This window comes from Oxyura jamaicensis, chromosome 3, assembly GCF_011077185.1.
Source record: "Oxyura jamaicensis isolate SHBP4307 breed ruddy duck chromosome 3, BPBGC_Ojam_1.0, whole genome shotgun sequence".
Lineage (NCBI taxonomy): Eukaryota > Metazoa > Chordata > Aves > Anseriformes > Anatidae > Oxyura > Oxyura jamaicensis.
The window spans coordinates 32,030,916-32,050,832 of record NC_048895.1 but is presented as its reverse complement, the minus strand read 5'-3'; the positions used below and the strand labels follow the sequence as shown (position 1 = coordinate 32,050,832).

Below are 19,917 nucleotides of genomic sequence, written 5' to 3'. Positions count from 1 at the left end.
TTCCTCAGACAGCAGGGTTTTTTGCAACAGTGACACTGAACATCACCTTCCTCCTCCTCCCCTGCAGAGGCTGCCGGTGCCTTCAGCCTTACGATGTGAAAAGCAATGCTGGCCACCGAGGCAATCTCATTTTATCAATAAAAGCAGGGTGAGAGGCCATGTTAGGATATAACAAACCTGACCTTTTCTGTTCATGGGTACCAGGCTGCTCAAGCTAGCCACAGATATTTTAGCTGGTATTTTGTCTAGGCCAAGCTGTTCTTGAGAAGTAAAGCTTGTTTATGAAACCTCCACTAAAAGCAGGTGTTGCAGACATCCCATTAGTAACCTTTGACTTACCTTCCCCTTTGAAACTTTTCATCCCAAAGGACTGACATTTCAAAGCTTTTTTTTTTTTTTTTTTTTTTGTCCCTCCAAGTTTGCATATTGTAAACATTTTTCTTCTCTGATGGAACAGAGCCAAAAATCTGCACAATGGGGGAACTAGATGTTAATGAGCAGAGATTGTGGGAAAATGTGTATGGGGCTGCCCTGCCTGACCTGCATGATAATGCTACATTTAGCACATTCTTTTCCATTGGTGTAGCAGGACTTGAAATGGTAGCAAACAACACATATTGTGAAGGTTTGTTTTAAAGAAAACTGCTTTCCTAGGAGAGTGGAAATAACAAATTATTTATTGTATACATTTGGCAGACTGACAGCTGGCCCTGGAAATATTTATGCACAAACAGCAGTGTGAAATTATATTCTTCAAGTTTTCAGTAAAATTTCTATAGATGAGAGTTTAAATGATGATAGTATTACATACAGACTCATACTTAACTAAGGAAGTTTACAATGACTTTTACAATATTAGGGACTGATGAAGGAAAAAAATGGCTATTGGGTCTGTTAGGACAAAACATTCTAGCACTTTGGCATCTTTTAAATAGATTTTTTACTCTGGCTGTGCTCGTAGACCCTTTTTAATGTGTTTATGTCAGTGGAGTTTTGTTTGTACAAAATGCTCCTGAAAAATTAATTTTGGCTTTTCTGTGCCAAGTATCATTTAATCATAAAACAAAATTTATGTCTCGGCCATATGAAAATCATTAGGGGCAAAAGGATTCTGAGAACATAAACAACACCATGTGACTTAGACACCCAATTGCACAGCTTGAACCTATCAAGCGGTGAACATATTAAAATACTAAAGAGAACACTTACAGTCAGCATTTGGAGTGCAATGAGTGGGGAGAAATTTGTTTGCACAAAACTTCTGACTAACAAAGAGGAATACTGAAGGAATTCATAACAAAAGACTGACTGTAGATAATTTCTGAGTAGAGAAAGGGATTAAATCCATTAAACAAACTATTTCTTGCAAACTTTTTACCCAGCTATTTTTTTAATTATACTTTTATATGCCCAACTCTGCTCTTTCAGTTAAGGAAACAGTAATTCATGTAGTAAAAATTGCATACAAATGTGAACTGTTTACAAATGACATTCCAAATCCCCATCGGGAAATGCTTATTTCTTCATAGTCAAAGATTCCTAAAGAGCTTTTCTATGGGGAAAGAGACTTCCTTCATTACCTTAAAAACAACACTCTTATCTCTACCGTGGAGTGGTTATGGGCTCTGAGCCATATTTTGCAAAGGACAAAGCAAATTCTTTAGCAGAACATCTGCTAGATAAGAGCAGCATTCCTTAGAATAGGTTTTCTGATGAAAGAGATGCCAAAGCCTTGATTCCAAAAGTACTTATATCCTAAAACAATTACTGTCTGTGTTAGTTGTGTTATGTGCTTTCAGGAACAATTTCAAACCCCAGCTAACACTAAAAGTACAGAGATGGTTAATCATATACTTTAAGGCTACTCAAGTCTACTTATTTTTTATTATTCACATTACTTTTACATTATTAATAGTAAAAGAAAAGAACACAAAATCATCAATTCAGTTTTCAGGGATCTTTATATATCTGTGAGATACATGACCAGCTGACAGACCCTCTGCCAATTATCAGGTGGGATCTATTTTCTCCACAAATTGCATCTAGAAGTCTGACAGCTATTCTGAATGTCCTGAAGTCTATGCAATAGGTGGGTGTGTATGTATATAAATATATACTCGCACTGTCATACCACCAGGAGATCCACCTGGATTGCAGGAGAGTATTTGGATGGCCTTACAGAACAAACAGTTCTGGGGAAATCTTAACGGTCCGTGTGGGTATCTCTTACTAAGCTGTGTACTTTTAGTTCATGTTTTTCAGTCTCCTTCTTCCACATTTGTTGCTTAAGTTCCAGGTTTCTGATGTCCATTACTGCTTGGTACAGTGACTACACAACATCTCTGCATTGTCAAATATTTCTGGATAACGGTTTAACTTTGAGACACTTCATGGCAAGCACCAGCTTGTTGACCTAGTCTAGGGAAGCACCATGATCTTTCTTAGTGAAGCTTTGGCCTGTCCTCTGCCATTCTCTTGGAGCTGTATTTTTGTCATGCACCTTCTGTTTGTTTGTCTATCTCTTCATTATACTCAAGGGAGGTTTTGGTCTGTGCTTTGGGAACTGCCCAAATGAAAGATCAGTCAGGGAGTTGCACTGTGGCTGGAAACAAACAAACAAAACAAAAAAACTGGAACATAGGGTCCATAGAAGGAAGAGGGACCAGGAAAGTTACTTATTCTTGTCATCCTCCTTTGGTACCTGTTGGGTCCTGACTACAGTATGGCTTGATTTTAATTTATCAGCTGAAATTGTGCAACATGTAGAGAATCACATCACCACTTATATGTGATTATTATGTCCCCACTATTGATAAGAGCACCCAGACAACCTCCCATTGGATACTGGATTTATATTCTTGCAGTTTTTTCCAGTTTGGTTTTCAGAGCCCAGAAGAAAGTATTTTTATCTTTGTTCTTTATTCATAAACTAGTTTATTTAGCTTCTCTGTCTGAATTTTCATATACTGTAAGTAAATGTCATAACAGATTGCATCAAGCTAGGATAATGAACACTGGTCCTGGCTTCTTCCAGTTAATGCTTTTGAGCAGTTACCATCAGCTGGACTAAGTGTTTCAGGAGGATTAGATCAGCTCTTAGTCTTTCCTGGACTAACTCTGTTGGGAAATGGAAAGTATTCATCTTACCCTGATTTCCCATAAGCCTTTGAGTACTCACAATGCTCAAAACTGGAAGAGTTAAAGTTTTGAGCAACAGCATGCTGCCCACATTTATGCTTCTCTGAAGAGATTAAATGGAGAGTTACATTATGTTAGATGAATTTCAAGCTGTTCTTTCTAAAACTTTCAAGGCTCCTTTAGTGAGTGTGAGGCTTATTCAGAAAAACATCACTATTAAGAAAAGCTTTTGAGCACAAGATAAAACATGATTCTGGATAGGAATCGACAAGCCTGCGTTTAGATGTTTCTTAAATTAGGTCTTTACAGAGTTGATCTCACATCATCTTTTTATTTCTTACTCTGCTGTTAATAGGTATCATCTTAATGACATCTGCAATAAATCCTTGTCAATTATTTGTGAAATCCATTACTGATATCTTGAGATCCATTACTGATATCTTGAAATCCATTACTGATAGCTTGAGATTTTTAATACTGTCCCCCAAACTTCTCGTAAAAATAGTACCAGTGCTTCCATTTTACAAGTGACTAGAGAGATTGAATAACTTTTTACAAATTACAGAGATATTGAATAACTTTCTCACTCTCACAAAAGAAAAATAGGATTTATGGAGTCCAGTCATCTTTACTTTCCTTATTACATACTCCTTCCTGAAAATGAAGAAAATAATTTCTTTTCAGACAATGATATTTCACAGGGTGATTGCAGCTCTGTTCTGATGTTAAGAGATTTGAACTTTTCAAACCTCAGTTGCTGCCAAAAGACTCTTCTCTTTCAAGACTTTTAGCTATGGGTGACCCTCTGTTAAAATCCTTGTCTAGCTGTGCTTTATAAATATCTCTTAACTGAAAAATGAATTATTTCCTTCACTTAGACTATTGTTGTATAGTTAAGATATATTTCTATGCAGTGTTATTAAATGCACAGTTCTGCAGTAGACTTACTAGTTTGCCAAATCAGTTGTCTCGTGTTTTTATATTTCATAGTGATGCCCTTTATGTTTATAACTTTCTGGCATTATTTTGACCCAATTTGGTGAAACGTTGTCAATCATTTTTGCAAGATATAGGGAACAATACTAGAAAATAAGTTCTTTCCATTTTTAATCTAACAGAACAGCTCTGTTGCTGATCTTGTCTGGCTGTCTAACAGATGGGTTAGTGTCCCATGAGAAGACAGCCACTTCCTTGCATAATAAACAAAGGAGGAGAAGTTGTCTGCAAACCATTAGTGTATTGTAAAGTTAGATGCAACGTCTTGATATTGTCAGAATGGGTTCTTCAAGCGCATTTCTTTGACATTCTGTCATAAGTCAGATACAAGACAGCATTAAATCAAAATTAAAACTTTAAAAGGCTGTCAACTGTTTAACTGTTTCCAACAAAAGAACACCAGTAAAAATTTATTCTGTTTTCTAAATATTGACAATCAACTAATTGACAATAAAGGATTGAGTATGAGTATCTTGTATTAGAGGGAGACAAGATTATTCACCCCATGTTTCACATTCTCAACAATGTGGGAGAGATTCCTGTTTCCTTTTTCCCTTTCACAAATAAGGACACTAGTTCTAATGCTGTTCTTGCTTGAAGTACAGACTGGTTACTGTATAGTGGAGGCTTATAAAACTCTTGGCTGGTCATGACATTAGAATTGTCTTTTTTAATAGGATGCCTAAAGAAAACTATTATAAGACCCACAGAAATATCAGTGTTTTTTCTTAAGAAGGGTATTTTCCCTTAAATTCAAAAGACAACACATTTTCAATATATTTATTTATATATAATAACATATATAATGTAATTAAACGTGTAGTGTTTGTGTGTGTGCATATACATATCTATGTCTATGGCTCTTCACTTTTGACAATTTCCAGTGAAGTAGAAATAACTGATGTGTTGTCATCTGCAGAGGAATGAAGCTTTTTGTTGTGAAACAAGTTTTACACCTTTTAAAAAAAGCATGAAATATGGTGTTCCAATATTCAGCTACAAATTATTCTTCTCTCTGGTTCTGCCAGGAAAACAAAACAAGACAAAACAAAACAAAAATTTTTTTGCATCTCAAACTTTTTAACCGGTTACTTATGGCAGTATTGGCATAATATCTTTAGTTAAAAACAAACAAACAAAAAACAAAAATAAAGTAAAAAAAATTAACATATTCCAGATGTAGAATGCTATTTAAGCTTGGAGAGCTTAAGCATGGAGCTGCTGAGCAATATGATATTTACTTAGTTGCCCTGATGGATATTAAGACCACTAAAATTCTGTGTTTAACTTCAAGACAGAAATAAATCCAATGATCTGAATGGGGAAAAAAAATAAAATAAAATAAAATTTGGATGGATTGGGGTGAAGATCCCCTTTTTATCCATCTTAAAACTAGGAAAGGTTTAAATCTCCACTGAAGCCTTTCCAGAGCATTGCTAAAAACTTTCAAAGGGCTACTGTAAACCAAAACACCAACAAACTACAAAGAAAATCACACACACACACAAAAAAACAAAACACTGCAGACAGTTTCTGTTTGACTTTTTTCAGGGTTTTCCTACTTGTATTTCACAATCTAGTATACAGTATCAGCAGAGAAAACTTCAGGAGAAAATATTCTGAAGTTAGTGTGAGCCTCGCTTCAGAGTTTTTTATATTCTGTGCTTTATACTGACTGAAATGGGTCTAATTTGGCAAAAATGGGTAGAAACAAAAAGAAAGATTTTTCAGAAAGCTCAGTCATGTGTGAGTTTTGACATTCAGAATATGTGAATGAATATACAATATATCACATACCTCTTGAAGTGTTTTGGCTTTTCACATTGGTAATTATGTGTAGATGGTACTTTTTCCACCTGGTTTCTTCTTTGGTAGTTCACTAAAAAAAAAAAAAATGTAATATTTTCTTCACTGTTTAGATGATTTTAAAATCTAAACATTTTCTGGAAGTGTAAATCCTGTAATGCAACTTTACTTGTTCACTGCTTATAACTAAACTTGCATTTTGTTTTCCTATTTCTTTCAATGATGTAAACAGCAAGTTACTAGACAATTATAAGCCAAATACACTGTTTATATCATTTGTTAACTAGTGAATTCAGTTCATCCAGATGTACTGTAGGAAACCTCAGTTTAACCTGGGGTTATATGATAATTATCAGAAAGCTTACTTAAAAATATCTGCCAAATAATCTCCTATTTACATTGATTGTTCTCTCTGTCTTTACTTGTCCTTCTTATGAATGGAAATGAAACCCACTTTTCCATAGAGGCTATGTAAATTGTAAAAGTAATAATGTCACACATACAGCAAACAATATCTTAGGTAACAAGTGTCTTATTTTATTGCTTATTCTTTATCATACAAAATCTCTGTATTTACAAAGGGCATCAGGACAGTTCAATGGAATATAAAACAGCGAAGGGGGCTTGAGGCAGGGGTTTTGATGTTCTGAAGCAGCTTTCCAGTGTATTTAAAACAATACCAAGATTAGTAACTTTTCCTTAATCCTCTCTCTGAATAAAACATTTCAAAGGCTGTGACAGTTTTGAAGACAATTTAGGCTAAGTCCCTTTAACTTTGCATCATACTAATTCCGTGGCCTCATATGTAACCAATGGTCAAAGCAAATAACTGGATCAAGCTTTGTCCCTCAAGTTTAGCAGGACCCCTGATTCATACTCTGAATCAAACCAACCCTGAGCATTCTTTTCTCTCATTCATTCCCACTAGGCACTTTTCTGAAAAGCAGAGGCAGCAAAATGCAGCAACTTTTTTGAGCAGGGCTTTTTGGGTCCTGGAAAAAATTGTAACAAAACAGAAATATTTAAGCTGCTCTGTTCATAATGAGGGTCATTGCACTGCATTTTGCATCTGTTATTGTCTTCAGTAAGTTTGTAAGCCTGTTAAGGAAAACTGGAGTTAGAATTCATCGATTTCTTCCAGTGAGGCCATGAAACAACCATTTAGTAAGATGAATACTTTTGCAACAATGTAATTGCAACATTTTTCACATATTGGTGTAAATAATTATTCCTACTATCGGAACATCTTACAGTTCCCCCCCCCCCCCCCCCAATGCTCAAAGATAGTTTGAGTCAACCTTATGAGTTGACAAATTACATTGCTTAATTGTTTGTTCTTCACATTGGTTTCAATACTAAACTTTCTCCTTTTACCCTTTATGACTACTAATCTTATACGTTAGAGGAAAATGATGACCTCTATCATGAAATCAAAAGAAGCACTGGTGCTGCTCATAATGTGATTAAAATGTGAGATTAAGAGATCTGGCTAAAATGATGAAGGAGGAAAGCAAGGAAGGGAAAGTAAATCAGAATAAGTGAAGGAAACAGTTTTGCACAAATCTTTACAGTGTAGCCAAAGTCTGTGAGAGCTTTTTGCATTCAGTGTATATCAGTTGGGAGTCTGGCATCAGATATTCTGATCCAATGTGTATTACGGGTTACATCAGAGATCCGTTCTGTTTCTGGACTTCTGCTGCATCTGTTCCGGCATGCTGGGTAGTGACAGTGACACTCAGTGCTGTAGCTGCTGATCTCAGAACACAGTCCTGGGTGCGGTTTGAGAATCTGATTATCAGAAAACTCTGACAAAAGCAAGAACTATGGCTCACTGACCCCACTCCCTCACTGCAGCAGATGACAGCATCACTCTAATCCTGTTTATAAATCTAATGCCCTTCATCTTAAACCAGACAGCTTCTTGCCTGGACAGCCCTACTAGAAAGCTGTGCTGGAAGCACACTGCCACAGCAGTTGGGAATTTTCTCCTAGTTTCCAGTCACACTAATGGCTGTGCCAAGCTCTTTGCTCTCTGTGCTGCCTAGCACAGATAAAATAATTGAGCACATTGAAGTCCCTCTTGGCCTACATTTTGCTGAGCTAATAAGCCAACTTTCCCTACTTGTCTCTCGTTAGACAAGCTATCCATTGCTCTTATCATCTGAATAGTCCTTCTCTGTACATTTTCCAGTCTGAGTTTACCTTTATTAAATGTCAGTGATGACAATTTATATGCACAGCCTCAAGTGAATTAGTACCAGGGCATGGTGCAATAGTTTTAATAATTCCCTTTTCTACCTTGCCTGAAGCCTCCTGAGGTTGCATTTGCCTTTTTAAGTGCTGTCTGTGATCAAATAAAATACTGTGCTCATTTTCCTCCTTTGTTGCATAAATCATGGTCTCAGCTTGTAAGAGAAACTCTGTTTTTCCCTTGCTGGTATAACATTGCAGCCTACATGGCTGAATTCTGTTAAGATCATTCCTGTGCAATACTCCCACCTTCCTCACCATGGGCAGGACTCCCCAAATCTGGGTGATCATTAACCTTCATTAGATCACTTCAATTGCTTGTTACTAAGGTCATTAATACAAGTATTAAATACATCTTGTTCCAAGCTAATAGCCCTTTAGGTGATCATCTAATGACCTTCCAATCTTTTTGTTGTGTTTTTGGTATGATGAATTGTCATTGAGTTTCTTATAACTGTTGAAATGCTGATATATTCACCTTTTCCATAATAAACTAATTTCTTCCTTTGAAAACCTTCAGGAAGACCAAGGTATTTTAACAAAGTATGTTGCAAGTCAATATGTCATATATCTTTGGCACACCTCAGGTGTGTTTTTATTCCTTTTACCTTCAGTGGTCTTTATTTTAGCCTTACTTCTTTTTCCTATTTTTCTCAGATGTTTTTGAATAACAACCAGGATGGGTTCTGCAGTTGCTCGGATTACTCTTTTTCCCATTCTGAAGTACAGGGACTAGGTTTCTTATTCTCTAATTATGTAGTACGAGACAGTCAGCATTTTTGTATGGAGACTGCTTTGTGTTTCTTGACTTGAGAGCATTTAACTCTGGGCTTTTTTATTTCCCTTCTTCTACTAACATTTGTATTAATTATCTTTTTCTGTGCTATTCTTAGATATCATTAGAAAATGAGTTGTTCTCAACAACAACAAGATCTTTCTGAGTAATTTCCTAAATATCATAATTAAAATGTGTTTCATTAGGTTCTCAACTGCTTTGCTAACTCCAGACAAAGGGGGAATTTTCATAGTCACAGGTAGGATTCAGAAAGAAAAACCTCTCTCTTTCCACTGCCTTTCACCTTTAAAAAGTCTTCTCATGAAAGTGTACATCATTTCTGACCTATTGTTTCTCAGGAGGCAGAGAGTAATACAAGGAGCCCATACCTCTGACTTTTTTCACACCTGCCAGCTCTGTAACAACTCTGGCCTTTTTCTTCAGGGCTTCAATAATTAGGGTTGTGTGAAGTTTCACACGTAAAATGCAAACTGGATGATTCCAGCATCTAATCAGGTCAAAGGCTAAATTCCTGTGGTGTGCAACATGTTACTCTTGGCTGAATCATAGCCCTCTAAACTGGAATTGTTAGATCCTTAACTTTAAAATATTAACTTGTTAATTTATTTTTTTTTTTCATTAGATAGAGAATCATTATATCACACAGCTGCCAATTTGATATCACTGCTGACATCTTTTCTCAACACCTTGCAACCTGAATTGCAGGACGTGTTTCTGTGCTGTGTTGCAATACCTCTTTGCTGTTCTAATTGCAGGAGGACATGTGAATGACACAAAGCATCCCACAGCCTTGATCCAGCAGGCAGTTCCACCACTAACATAAAGCAGTATAGCTGTCTATTTGTGTGCTCTGAGGGTTGGGCTCCCAAGGTGGCAATCTCACTCAGGGATTAGATGTCTATTCAGTTGTGGTAACCGCCAGTTTAAACCAGAACGTGTATTCTGGTATGGCTGATATAAATTGTATAAACTGGCTAATGATATTGTTGCCTCTCCAATGAGAATTACAAGCTCTGTTTGTACAAATTAGGGTTCTTAGAAGAATAAGAAGGCAAGGAAGCTTTGCAGATAAGTAGGCACATGGCTCCAAGTTTTAAACAACCTCTGTGTAAAATTTCACTCTGTGCCAAGTGCCTGAAGAGCTAGATGCCAGTTTGTTGCATGATTTCTGAAGTTGTACTGCTGATATTTTGTTTGTCATGTATTTAAAGTCCTGAAACCTTTCCTTAATATTTATGTGTCCTTCCAAAGGTCACCCAGTGAACAGGCTAAATGCTTGGCATGCTTTCATCCTGGCTGAACAGTCTGGCAAAGACTATGGATAACTGGAGCCACAGTTGGAAAAGGCAGCTCTCTCCCTTTTTCCAGACGAGATTCTTAATGGTAGGCTTTATTTTGGCAGTTGATCACTTCTATCAAGATACAGTTGCCTTTGGCCAAGCCTCTGGGATCTCTGCTAAGCTTTTCTCAGTCACAAATCATTTCTTCATTCAGCATGTCACTTGACATCTTTGGTGTTATAAATTAGTTCAAGAGGGTGGACACCCATTTCACCTCCTCACCAAGTGCTCAGTTCTCATGTTTTCTGAAGTTATTTATTTTTGCTTTAGGGGACAATGCAGTTTTACTCTCCTACTGCACTATCAAGAGAACAAGTCCCTTTGAGCCAAACACCTGCTTTCCTTTAGAAAGAATGATGGGGAAATGCCTTTTTAAAAGCCTCTATTTATCTACTTTCTTAATTTATAAAAAGTCCCTGATTACTCAGATCCCCAGAGATTTAGTAAAATGTTATAGCAGACCAAAGTTAAAAAGAAAACAGAAAATAAAGTACTGCTGTTCTCCTGGGCACCAGAGACAAAACCATGGCAATGCGCCCTCAAGGCTATCAGACCCTTATTGTCTCCTGGAGTCAAAATCCAGTAGCGAGTGGTCTCCACTAAGATAACAATAGGTCACTTAGGGCCTGTGAGCTCCAGCCTTAGGGTTCTCTGCTGGCCAACATCTGCAAGTTTGAAGCCAGCTGAGACACACCAAGTGTTACTTCACTTTCCAGGCTCCTTATCCAGAAACTTCCCCTCAGGTTGGAAATAGAGATGGCCGTGTTTGTTAGGAACTGCTCAGGATGTTCATTGAAGGCTTTGGCCTATCATAGCTTCACACTTGTTCACAATTTTTTCTTTTCTGAAAGATTTAGTGAAAGGTGTCAAAAAGTTTATTCTTAGCTACAATTTTCATAAGGGTTTAAGAATGTTCAGCATCTAAATCTTGTTAAATTTTTATTTCTTTCACTATATTTGAAAATTCCATCCTCATTTCTTCTTTTGCCATAGCTTTTAAGGTGGCAATTTTCAGACATGATCTGCCTGCTGCATAGTGTTGCCATGATCTCTAGGTATACCAGATCCCCATTCTTCTCCCGTGAGCAGTGTCTTGTAGCTGATGCTATGGCACATCTGAGCCCTTACAGCACCAGAAATTTTAAGTAACAGATCATGTTCTGTGGGCCAGCAGATACAAACACTGCAAGCACACATTATAGACTTGACTCCAATTAAATTTGTTGTGACCTTCAGTTACACTTTTATTGTATGAGTGCCTGTGTCAGTCACAGACCAAAGCTATATTGCACTGTACAAACACAATGAGGAAAATGAATGGTTTTAGTCTTGTGTGATCATGCTTATGGCTTATAATTTTGATTTAAAATGTACAGAGTAATATAGCCTACTTTGTTTCTAGTATAACTTTCTAAGATCATCATGGACAGAACAATGATGTGGCTATAACAGTGATTCCTATACACACAGATGATCTTAAGGGGTGGCCTGTGGTGACTGAACTACAGCACACCCTTCCACTGCTACATTCACACAGCTTCTAACATGTTTCTAAAACAAATCCTCTCTGAGGCCAGGTTATTCATCTTTCTGATTTTCACTGAGATCTGTGGCACATCCAGCTGTCAGCTGAAATAAGGAAGTCAGCATCACCTTTTTCCCTCCAACTCAATCCAAATTTGGGAAAATATCCAGAAGTTACAGAAATAAGAATATCTAATAAGAAATTACCTTAACTAAAGGTGGTTTTTTCTTGTCCTGTTTGTCTGTTTTTTGTTTGTTTGTTTGGTTGGTTTGGTTTTCCTCCATGGTAATGTGAAAATTCTGATTAGATTTTCCTGGTCCCAGAATATGAAAGATTCAGGCACAAGTCTCAAGTTTAGGGTGATTTGGATTCAGGATTGAGCCTTGGCTTTTCCCTTCACAGGTAAATATCATAAACCAGACAGTAGTGATGGTTTTGTGGGGAAATGTTCACATTGTTCTCTGTTGAATATGTTGTACTTTGAAAACTAATAACTATTTATTGCATGAGCAGAAGAGAGAGATTGACTCTGTAGAGCTGGTTTGGAGTTTAGAGAACAGAGCAGTGTTTTCAGAGAGTTGGGTTCAGGTCATTCCCTTTTAAGGTGGACAGGGACCCCTGCCTTTCAATGCCCTATGTGCTCAGTTTCTTCACTTTCAATGGTATGGCTGGGACAGAAATTGACAGCAAAAAAACATGGTCTGAAATCCTTAACAGATGCAGTAAAGAGCCAGAAAGTAACTACAGCACATTGGCATTGGAATGACAGAGAGTCTAGAAAGCACTAAATATTCGTGACAAATTCATTATGTATTTTCTGGCAGACTAGAAAAGTATTTTCAACTCAGTCTCAGACATCACACTTCAGTAATATGAGAGTATTACTGTACACAGTAAATGTAATGTATATAATGTATCTTTTAACTGTGTACTTAGACACTTTTTCATGTGTGGTTGAGCATACTTCTACTTAGAAATATTTTCCAAAATAACAACTTTGGCATCTTATGCAATTTAAAATGCTAAATAGTTCAACACACAATTGCACACCTAGATGGAAAAACAACTACATAAGCAAAATAACAGACTTATTAATGAAATGTATGTAAAGCACAGCAGCTTTCCTACAAGCACATTGTTTCTTACAAGTAACTAAACATATTTTTTTCTCCTTTGCATTCCACTGTTGTACTGAAACAGTTTCTTGCAGTTAGTATAGCCCTTTTGTACAAACAAACTAGAATTTACAAGGAACTTCAAAATTAGTTGTATCTGGTGGAACTCGTTCAGCTGAGGAAATATGATATGTAGAAGATTAAGACCTAGGTGACTGCACTGAAGAAAAACTTTCTTGACAATAATCCCCCAAACTTGCTTGTCATTAATTGTATGGACTCATAACTGTATGCTGGAAATGGTAAGAAATCTGAAAGACTGATGGAATATGAAAATATATACATATATTTTTTATTTTTGTTTTTCTTTTTAACTCCTTGAAAATTTTAATTGGAGTTTGACTAAAATTTTGCAGTGACTGAGTCCAGAAGCTTCATCTCAGAAATATTTGGGGAATGCTTTGTCTGTGATTCTGTTAGCAGAGGGAAGCCTGTACACTGGGTAAACTCTTGAGTTTTAAATCTATTTTGGTTCAGGTAACCTTTTAATTTGCTATCCTCCCACTGAATTTGGTGAGGACTTGCCTCAGAATGGCCCAGCACAGATTAATTTTCTAAAATTACTACATTCAGAAAAATAGCAATTCTCAAGAGCAAACACATAATCTCATACATGAAACACACCTTGGGTTTTATTCATTTCTCACTGACACAAGGTGTAATTTAGTTGTCTAAAATGGAGTCATTCATGATTTACGTCGAAACAGGCCCACAAAGGCTATTTTTAACACAACCAAATGACATTTAATTTTTTCACATTTGCTCCACAGTGTTGTTGTATGCATCCTCGGTGGCATTATTAAGTGGAGCTTTTCAAACAGACGAAGTATGTTACTTACTGTGGCTAAATTGTAATGAAAGAAGACATGGCTGTTTGCCAATGAATGGTGTGTAGCTTGTAGAAGCATGTAATTACATAAATCACAAACATATGCAGAAGATGTTTTCTCTTTACATTTAACTGGTGTTGCCTGGAGCTATAGCTGCTTGCAACTCTATTTAATTACCATAATTATTTTAAATGTGTATATCTGGGCAATCTTTGAGCTTTATGAGAATGTTATTCATACCTTATCAGTAAAAATCTAAAGGGTCCCATTCTTTCCCCAGAGGGGCTGCAGTAACCAGGTTTCTCCAGATTTCAGGCATAGAGAGGTTGCAATGTTTATATCTTTATTTTGAATTACAGGTTTTTAAAAAACCCAAGCCTCTGAAACTAATCAGATTTTGAAATCTCAGTAGACGCTATAATTTCCTGGTAGGAAATTAAGCATTGTACATTGTTTGTGGAAATAAAGTACCTGAAGAGGTCTCAATTTGCTGCTTTTACATCTTAATTTGCTGACTGTGTAAATGTTGTTTGGCCAAACAGATTGACAAGTGTCTAGGAAAGGTATTGACTGTGTTAAAATGGATACTTCCTATGGGAAATGTCAAAAGAATATGACAGATGAGCTGGGATTTCCAAGTTAATTGTGTCAAGCAGTCAAGTGAGTTAAAGTGGGGCATTTTTTAAATTCTCTTCTGCACTAGTGTAAACCAGATTCAAATACTGAAACTAATGGAGTTGCCCCAGAAATACCACAGGATAACACATGCTTTTGGTTCTTCTCTCATTTATATGAGTTTTATATTGACTTCGTGCCATTGATACTGGCCAAGTTACGTGTGGCTCAGACCAATACAAATGAGGAAAGACATTAGTCCTGACATATGGGGTGACTGGCCAATGTAGACATGCCTCAGTTTGCCCTAACTAATGTAAAGTGGTGGGTATCAAATTCCTCAGTGAATACAGTGGAAATGGTAAGACCCTTGTGAATAAGAAATCTGATAGCTAAATAACCAAAAGACCAAGCAGTAGGAACCATAAGCAACTGTCATACATAACTGATGGAGAATACTTAAATGAGTACAGATACAGAATCCTTATTCACTGAAAGATCAAGAAAGGCAGGTTTTATGTGAAGAAATAGTATAATTTATTAGTTTAACTCTGCATATATTAAAACAAAAACAAATGAACAACAAAAACACAATATCCACATTGTTTTGGACAAGTGAGTCATTCATATGTTACAAAAACCAGCTGGTCAAACACCTGAGTGCAAAGATAGCATTCTAAAGGTCTCCCGTTCCAGCAAACTACAAAGCAGTAATTGGAAGTTGGAGAATTCTAGTTCTAGAAATAGGGTAAATGTGAATAAATACCCAATAGAGAATGAGATTATACAAATACAGCACTTCCACATTATTCAGTGTCAGGGAAATAGGATGATGTTTTGCATCTTGTCTTTTTCATCAGCTGCTCTCACTAACCTTGCAAGCAATGCCTCCTTAAAGAGCATTTGTAAGTTATGAGGTCACTTTTGTTTGGTTATAATGTGACATGCCAGCTGTAGATCATATATGCAGTTTTGTGACATGGCTTAGTCTTTTCTTCCACTACCCAAAAGAGAACATACATTTTTGTATGTTCTAATACATAGATCTAATGATCTATAAAGCATTATTTTCATAGATCAGTTACTACAATTTCTCCTAAAAAAAAAAAATAAAAAAAATAAAAAAAATGCAGGGCAATGGAATGTCAGGGAACAATGCACTTTTCCACATCAGAGAATGCTGAGTGGTTTGTTTAATAACCACAAATTATTTCAGGTAATTTGGCACAAATTTAATTGCACCCACAAGAATGTCCTCAAGAACAACAACAAAAAAAGTAACAAAAGAACCACTCCTACTACCAGCCCCATCAGGATAAGTTGAAGGCAGAATTTCCATTCATTAAATTATGATTAGCTTTGCTAATACCTTGTCTATCAAATCCCCATACTATACTGTAGACACACTGAAGGGAAACATTTAAAAGAAGTCATGAAAAGGAAGCTGATGGAAAGTGATATTTTCTCATGTATTAGAATGATAATAAAATCTTTCATATGAAGGTATACACTAAAACAGTCTTTAAAAATGCAGATTATAAACAGATGAAATTAAAATCCAGCCAATGAATTTTCACTCAATGTCTTTCATTAAAATGAAGACCACAAGGACAAACATGGTATTTTGAGGAGCAATTGATCTGTTCTTTTTCGTTTCACTTATTTCTAAATCATTGTGTGATTCAAAGACCAATGGTTACGTTAATCTACAATCTCTGTAGGCAGATATATAGAAGGTGATATATGTCTTGTCAGTAGGTTAAAAAGCTCTTTGCTGAATAGCAGAAGAATTTGAGAATATGAAATCCCCCCTAGTTTTGCCTCTGGGAAGAATATATCTTGGTAATTTCAAAGAGTGAAACCAAACGCAGAGGTCTGGGAGATTCATTTTAAAAGCTGATATTGCAAAACTGATGTGAAATTCTGTTCAGTTCAAGTGTTTTGGGTTCTCCCAAGGACTATGGATAAACTTCTGTCTGGCCTCTCTCTGAAATGAATTTATCTGAAGAGTACCAAGGGTAATGTTATAGACAAAAAAAAAAAAAAAAAGCTTTTACTTTTCTCCTCATGAAAGCCATGTTCACAATGGCTTTTTTCACATTGTGATTTCCTCTTTGCATGGAAGAGTTAAGAGCCTACAAACCAAATTTTATTTTTTTTTAATGTCCCTGACTGAATATAAGAAAATAGAAATCAAGCAAATTGAATCAACATGATTATTTTTCCATGAAATCTAGACAGAATTTTGTTCATACCCAATCAAGGATTCCTCAAAAAAAAAAAAAAAAAAAAACAGTCCAGAGTCAAAATAGTTTAATTCTTCTCAGACTACTGTGGTTTTGGTTTTTTTGTTTGTTTGTTTGTTTGTTTTTTTGATTGTTACTTGCTCCACAGAGTCTACCTCAATATGTATTTACTTTATATGCAATAAATTGCCATAAGCAATTTGATCATATTTTGTCGAAGTCCCTTTCTTTACCTTTGTATCTTTTTAGTCAGGCCTATCAGTTACTAACTACAGTAATATTTTCTTTTCTTTTCTTAAAAAAAAAAAAAATGAAAAAAAAAACAAACACTAAAATCTCTAAGTTATAAGAAGTTTACACTATGGGCTGAATTTCCTTTGTGTTTCAATTTCTTTGTATTGTGACTGATATTGTTGCATAATTGGTGGGAAAGAAAGAGGAGAAAAAATAGGCACTATGTGTTGATAATAATTCAGTGACATCTGTGACATAAACATTACTGCATAGAGATGGTTTCCTAACTTCATTCACCTTTGAAATCCATGAATTTGTTATAAATTTTATAAAACATCTGATCATCTGTTAAGAATACATGGTAAATTCCCCATCTTAAAGTTATACAATGAAAGGCTGTAGTTCTTGAGACTTGAAGTGAAAGGGGCTGGATACGATTACAAATTAAACTGTAATGTAATCTGGGCTTTTCCAGTCAAGTTTTCCAGTGAAAGTTGAAGTTGGCTAACGATTTCTTTCCTGTGCACTGCCCTAAGGATCCATTCTGTTTCTCCAGGGCACCTTGGCAAGAGACTCACAGATATTTTAAACCCCTAATTAATGCCAGGTATTTCACTTCACTTTTATTTTTAAAGCATGAAAAATATAATTGCTAAGCCAAAGGGAAAAAAAAAATATATATTTTCCATTTGCCATTAATTACAGATGTCAGACAGCCACAAATATAGAAATGGTCAGCTGCAGGTGTAACTTGGCTCTGTTGTGTAATGCACACTCTGTTCCTATAACACTACTGAAAATGGTCTTTCTGACTAATAAATAGCACTACCATTACATAGTAAAAGGTGAAAATTAATGTGAACGCTTCTGGTGAGTTAGTTATATTAACAAGCCTATCATGTAGTATTAGCAGGTATAAGGGCAGAAAGCATAAACTTTTAAGAGCTTCTGAAAAAACTTTCATTCATTCCAATGTTGTGAATTTAAATTCAGTGCTATCATGTAACTTTATTTCTTTACATTTAGGAGGAAAAATTCCTAGGAATTTTAAAATTAAAGCCACTATCTGCATCTCAAATAATAATAATAATAATAATAATTAAAAATCCTTGGGTACAACCCTGCATATATCAGTGTTATCTCAGATACTCTACTGTTAAGACCATGTTGCCTCTATCAAAGTTTCTGGCCCAGAAGCCATAGCCTTTGATAGATAACTGATAGAGAACTGATAACCCCTTACTGATAGTTAAACTTTTCCCACACCCAGAGCAAGAAGAAAGTGCAATCTAAAATGGCAGTGAATAGTGGAAGATAATAAACAAACAAAAGAGTAATTGATTTCTTCTACCTAGCCACAGAGCTATGTCTGACCAGCAGCCCATCTGGCCACATGTCCTCTTGGTGATGTTGCGTTGTACTTTGGAAAACTTTAAGACCAGAGCACATAACCTGTGTTCCCTCCCCAAGCTTCCTTCCAGGTCCTGTCAGCAGCTGATAAAGTTTCTGAAATAAGCTCATCTTGATCATTATATTCAATAACCAGAAACGGCTCTACCATCTTCAAAGTATCTAATCCTTCTCTGAATTCACTATGGTTTCTACATCATCCAGTGTTAATGAGCACCACAATTTAATTGTGTGCTGTGTGAAACACAGCATGCTGTGAGTCACAGAATTTGCTAGGATGGTTCCTAGATCCCATTTGTATGTCCTCAAAGAGTTACTGTTGTGTGTAGTCCTAGAACAGCTTCCTCTCTATCCTGCACATCTGTGGAGAAACCACATGCAGTCTGCCCCAAGATGATAAGTAGGATGATGGGAATCTGCCTGATGAGTAACATATTTTGTGGGTTGTTTATATTTGAGTCAAATGTACTAATTCCCCCTCTCTGTCTTCCTCTCATTCTTTTAATTTTATTCTTGGCTGCAGAAAAATCACTAAAGAAAAATGTACCTTGAAAGACTGACTGTTATGCTTGGCAAAGCTTTGTTATGTTGCTGTGCTTCAACACCATATTTGATCTGAACTTATTTTTAGGAGATAAATAGATTAAAAGAAAATTAATTGGAAATATTTCTATTTCATGTGTTGGTTGGTAATACACATCAGAGAGTAAAAAAATTAAAAGACAAATGTCTATCAACCATAAAAGCACATCTGCTCCCAAAACTAGTCCACTGAGTTCCTGTGGAAAACTTCACAGTGATATGACATTCCTAACCTGCCCAAGCAAGAGCACAGGGAAGTTCTGATAGTCATTTTATGCTGTCCTATATCTCAGAAAATATTTCAGTGAAAATTTCCTATTTCTCGTAGTCAAGGGTGTATGACTGTTTTATAATTGCAGTCTGGCAGGTACTGAAATTAGCTGCATGTTGCAGGAAGGAGGGGAAGAAGAAGGCAACTTGATTTATTACGTATTTACAAACTAATGTTAAATTCTCATCTTGGTCAAGTTAATGTCAAAACTGGGCTTCAGTAGGAGCTGAATAAATGCTGTAGTTGTTTTGTTATTGTTTGCACCTGTGACCGACTGTAACTCCTCTAAGATTGAACATACTACTTGAAAATTTTCGTGTCTCCAGGCAGATCCTTTCTGCATCTTTGAAGCACCTCAGCTTGATCAGGAGTCCTGCTGCCCAAGACCAATTAATAGTTTCCAAGTGTGGGGCCAGAAGACGCAGATGCAGGTCAGGAACAGGGACCTAGCACGTTAGTTCATCTTCTCCCCACCACCACCATGCACACATTCACATGGGGTTTGGTTCTTATGTGCTTTAACCAAGTGGTGGAGGGGGAGGCTTTTTTCATACCAAGAAGGCCACCATATCAGTACCCACTAAGAAAGGCAACATAATGCAGAGCAGAATTTGTCATCCGTGAGTTTAGTAGTTGTTTGGTGAAATGGCTGTGATTTTACAAGCCAGCTTCAGTAAACCAGAGAAAACTGCTCTTGGTGGTT

At 36.3% G+C, this 19,917-nt stretch overlaps 1 long non-coding RNA gene across 12 annotated transcripts in view; it reads left to right on the top strand.

The window, feature by feature from the left end:
• LOC118164310 overlaps positions 1–19,917 on the top strand; it is a 370,599-nt gene that overhangs the window by 349,095 nt on the left and 1,587 nt on the right. For 4 of the 12 annotated variants that reach the window (XR_004749429.1, XR_004749421.1, XR_004749423.1 and 1 more), the window contains exons 7-9: positions 8,848–8,926; positions 12,159–12,253; positions 19,545–19,667. This is a non-coding gene — a long non-coding RNA (uncharacterized LOC118164310). Of the gene's footprint in view, positions 1–1,954; positions 2,045–8,847; positions 8,927–12,158; positions 12,254–17,507; positions 17,559–19,540; positions 19,668–19,917 lie in introns of those variants that run through there. The other 8 variants (XR_004749430.1, XR_004749427.1, XR_004749424.1 and 5 more) reach the window with 8 other exon arrangements.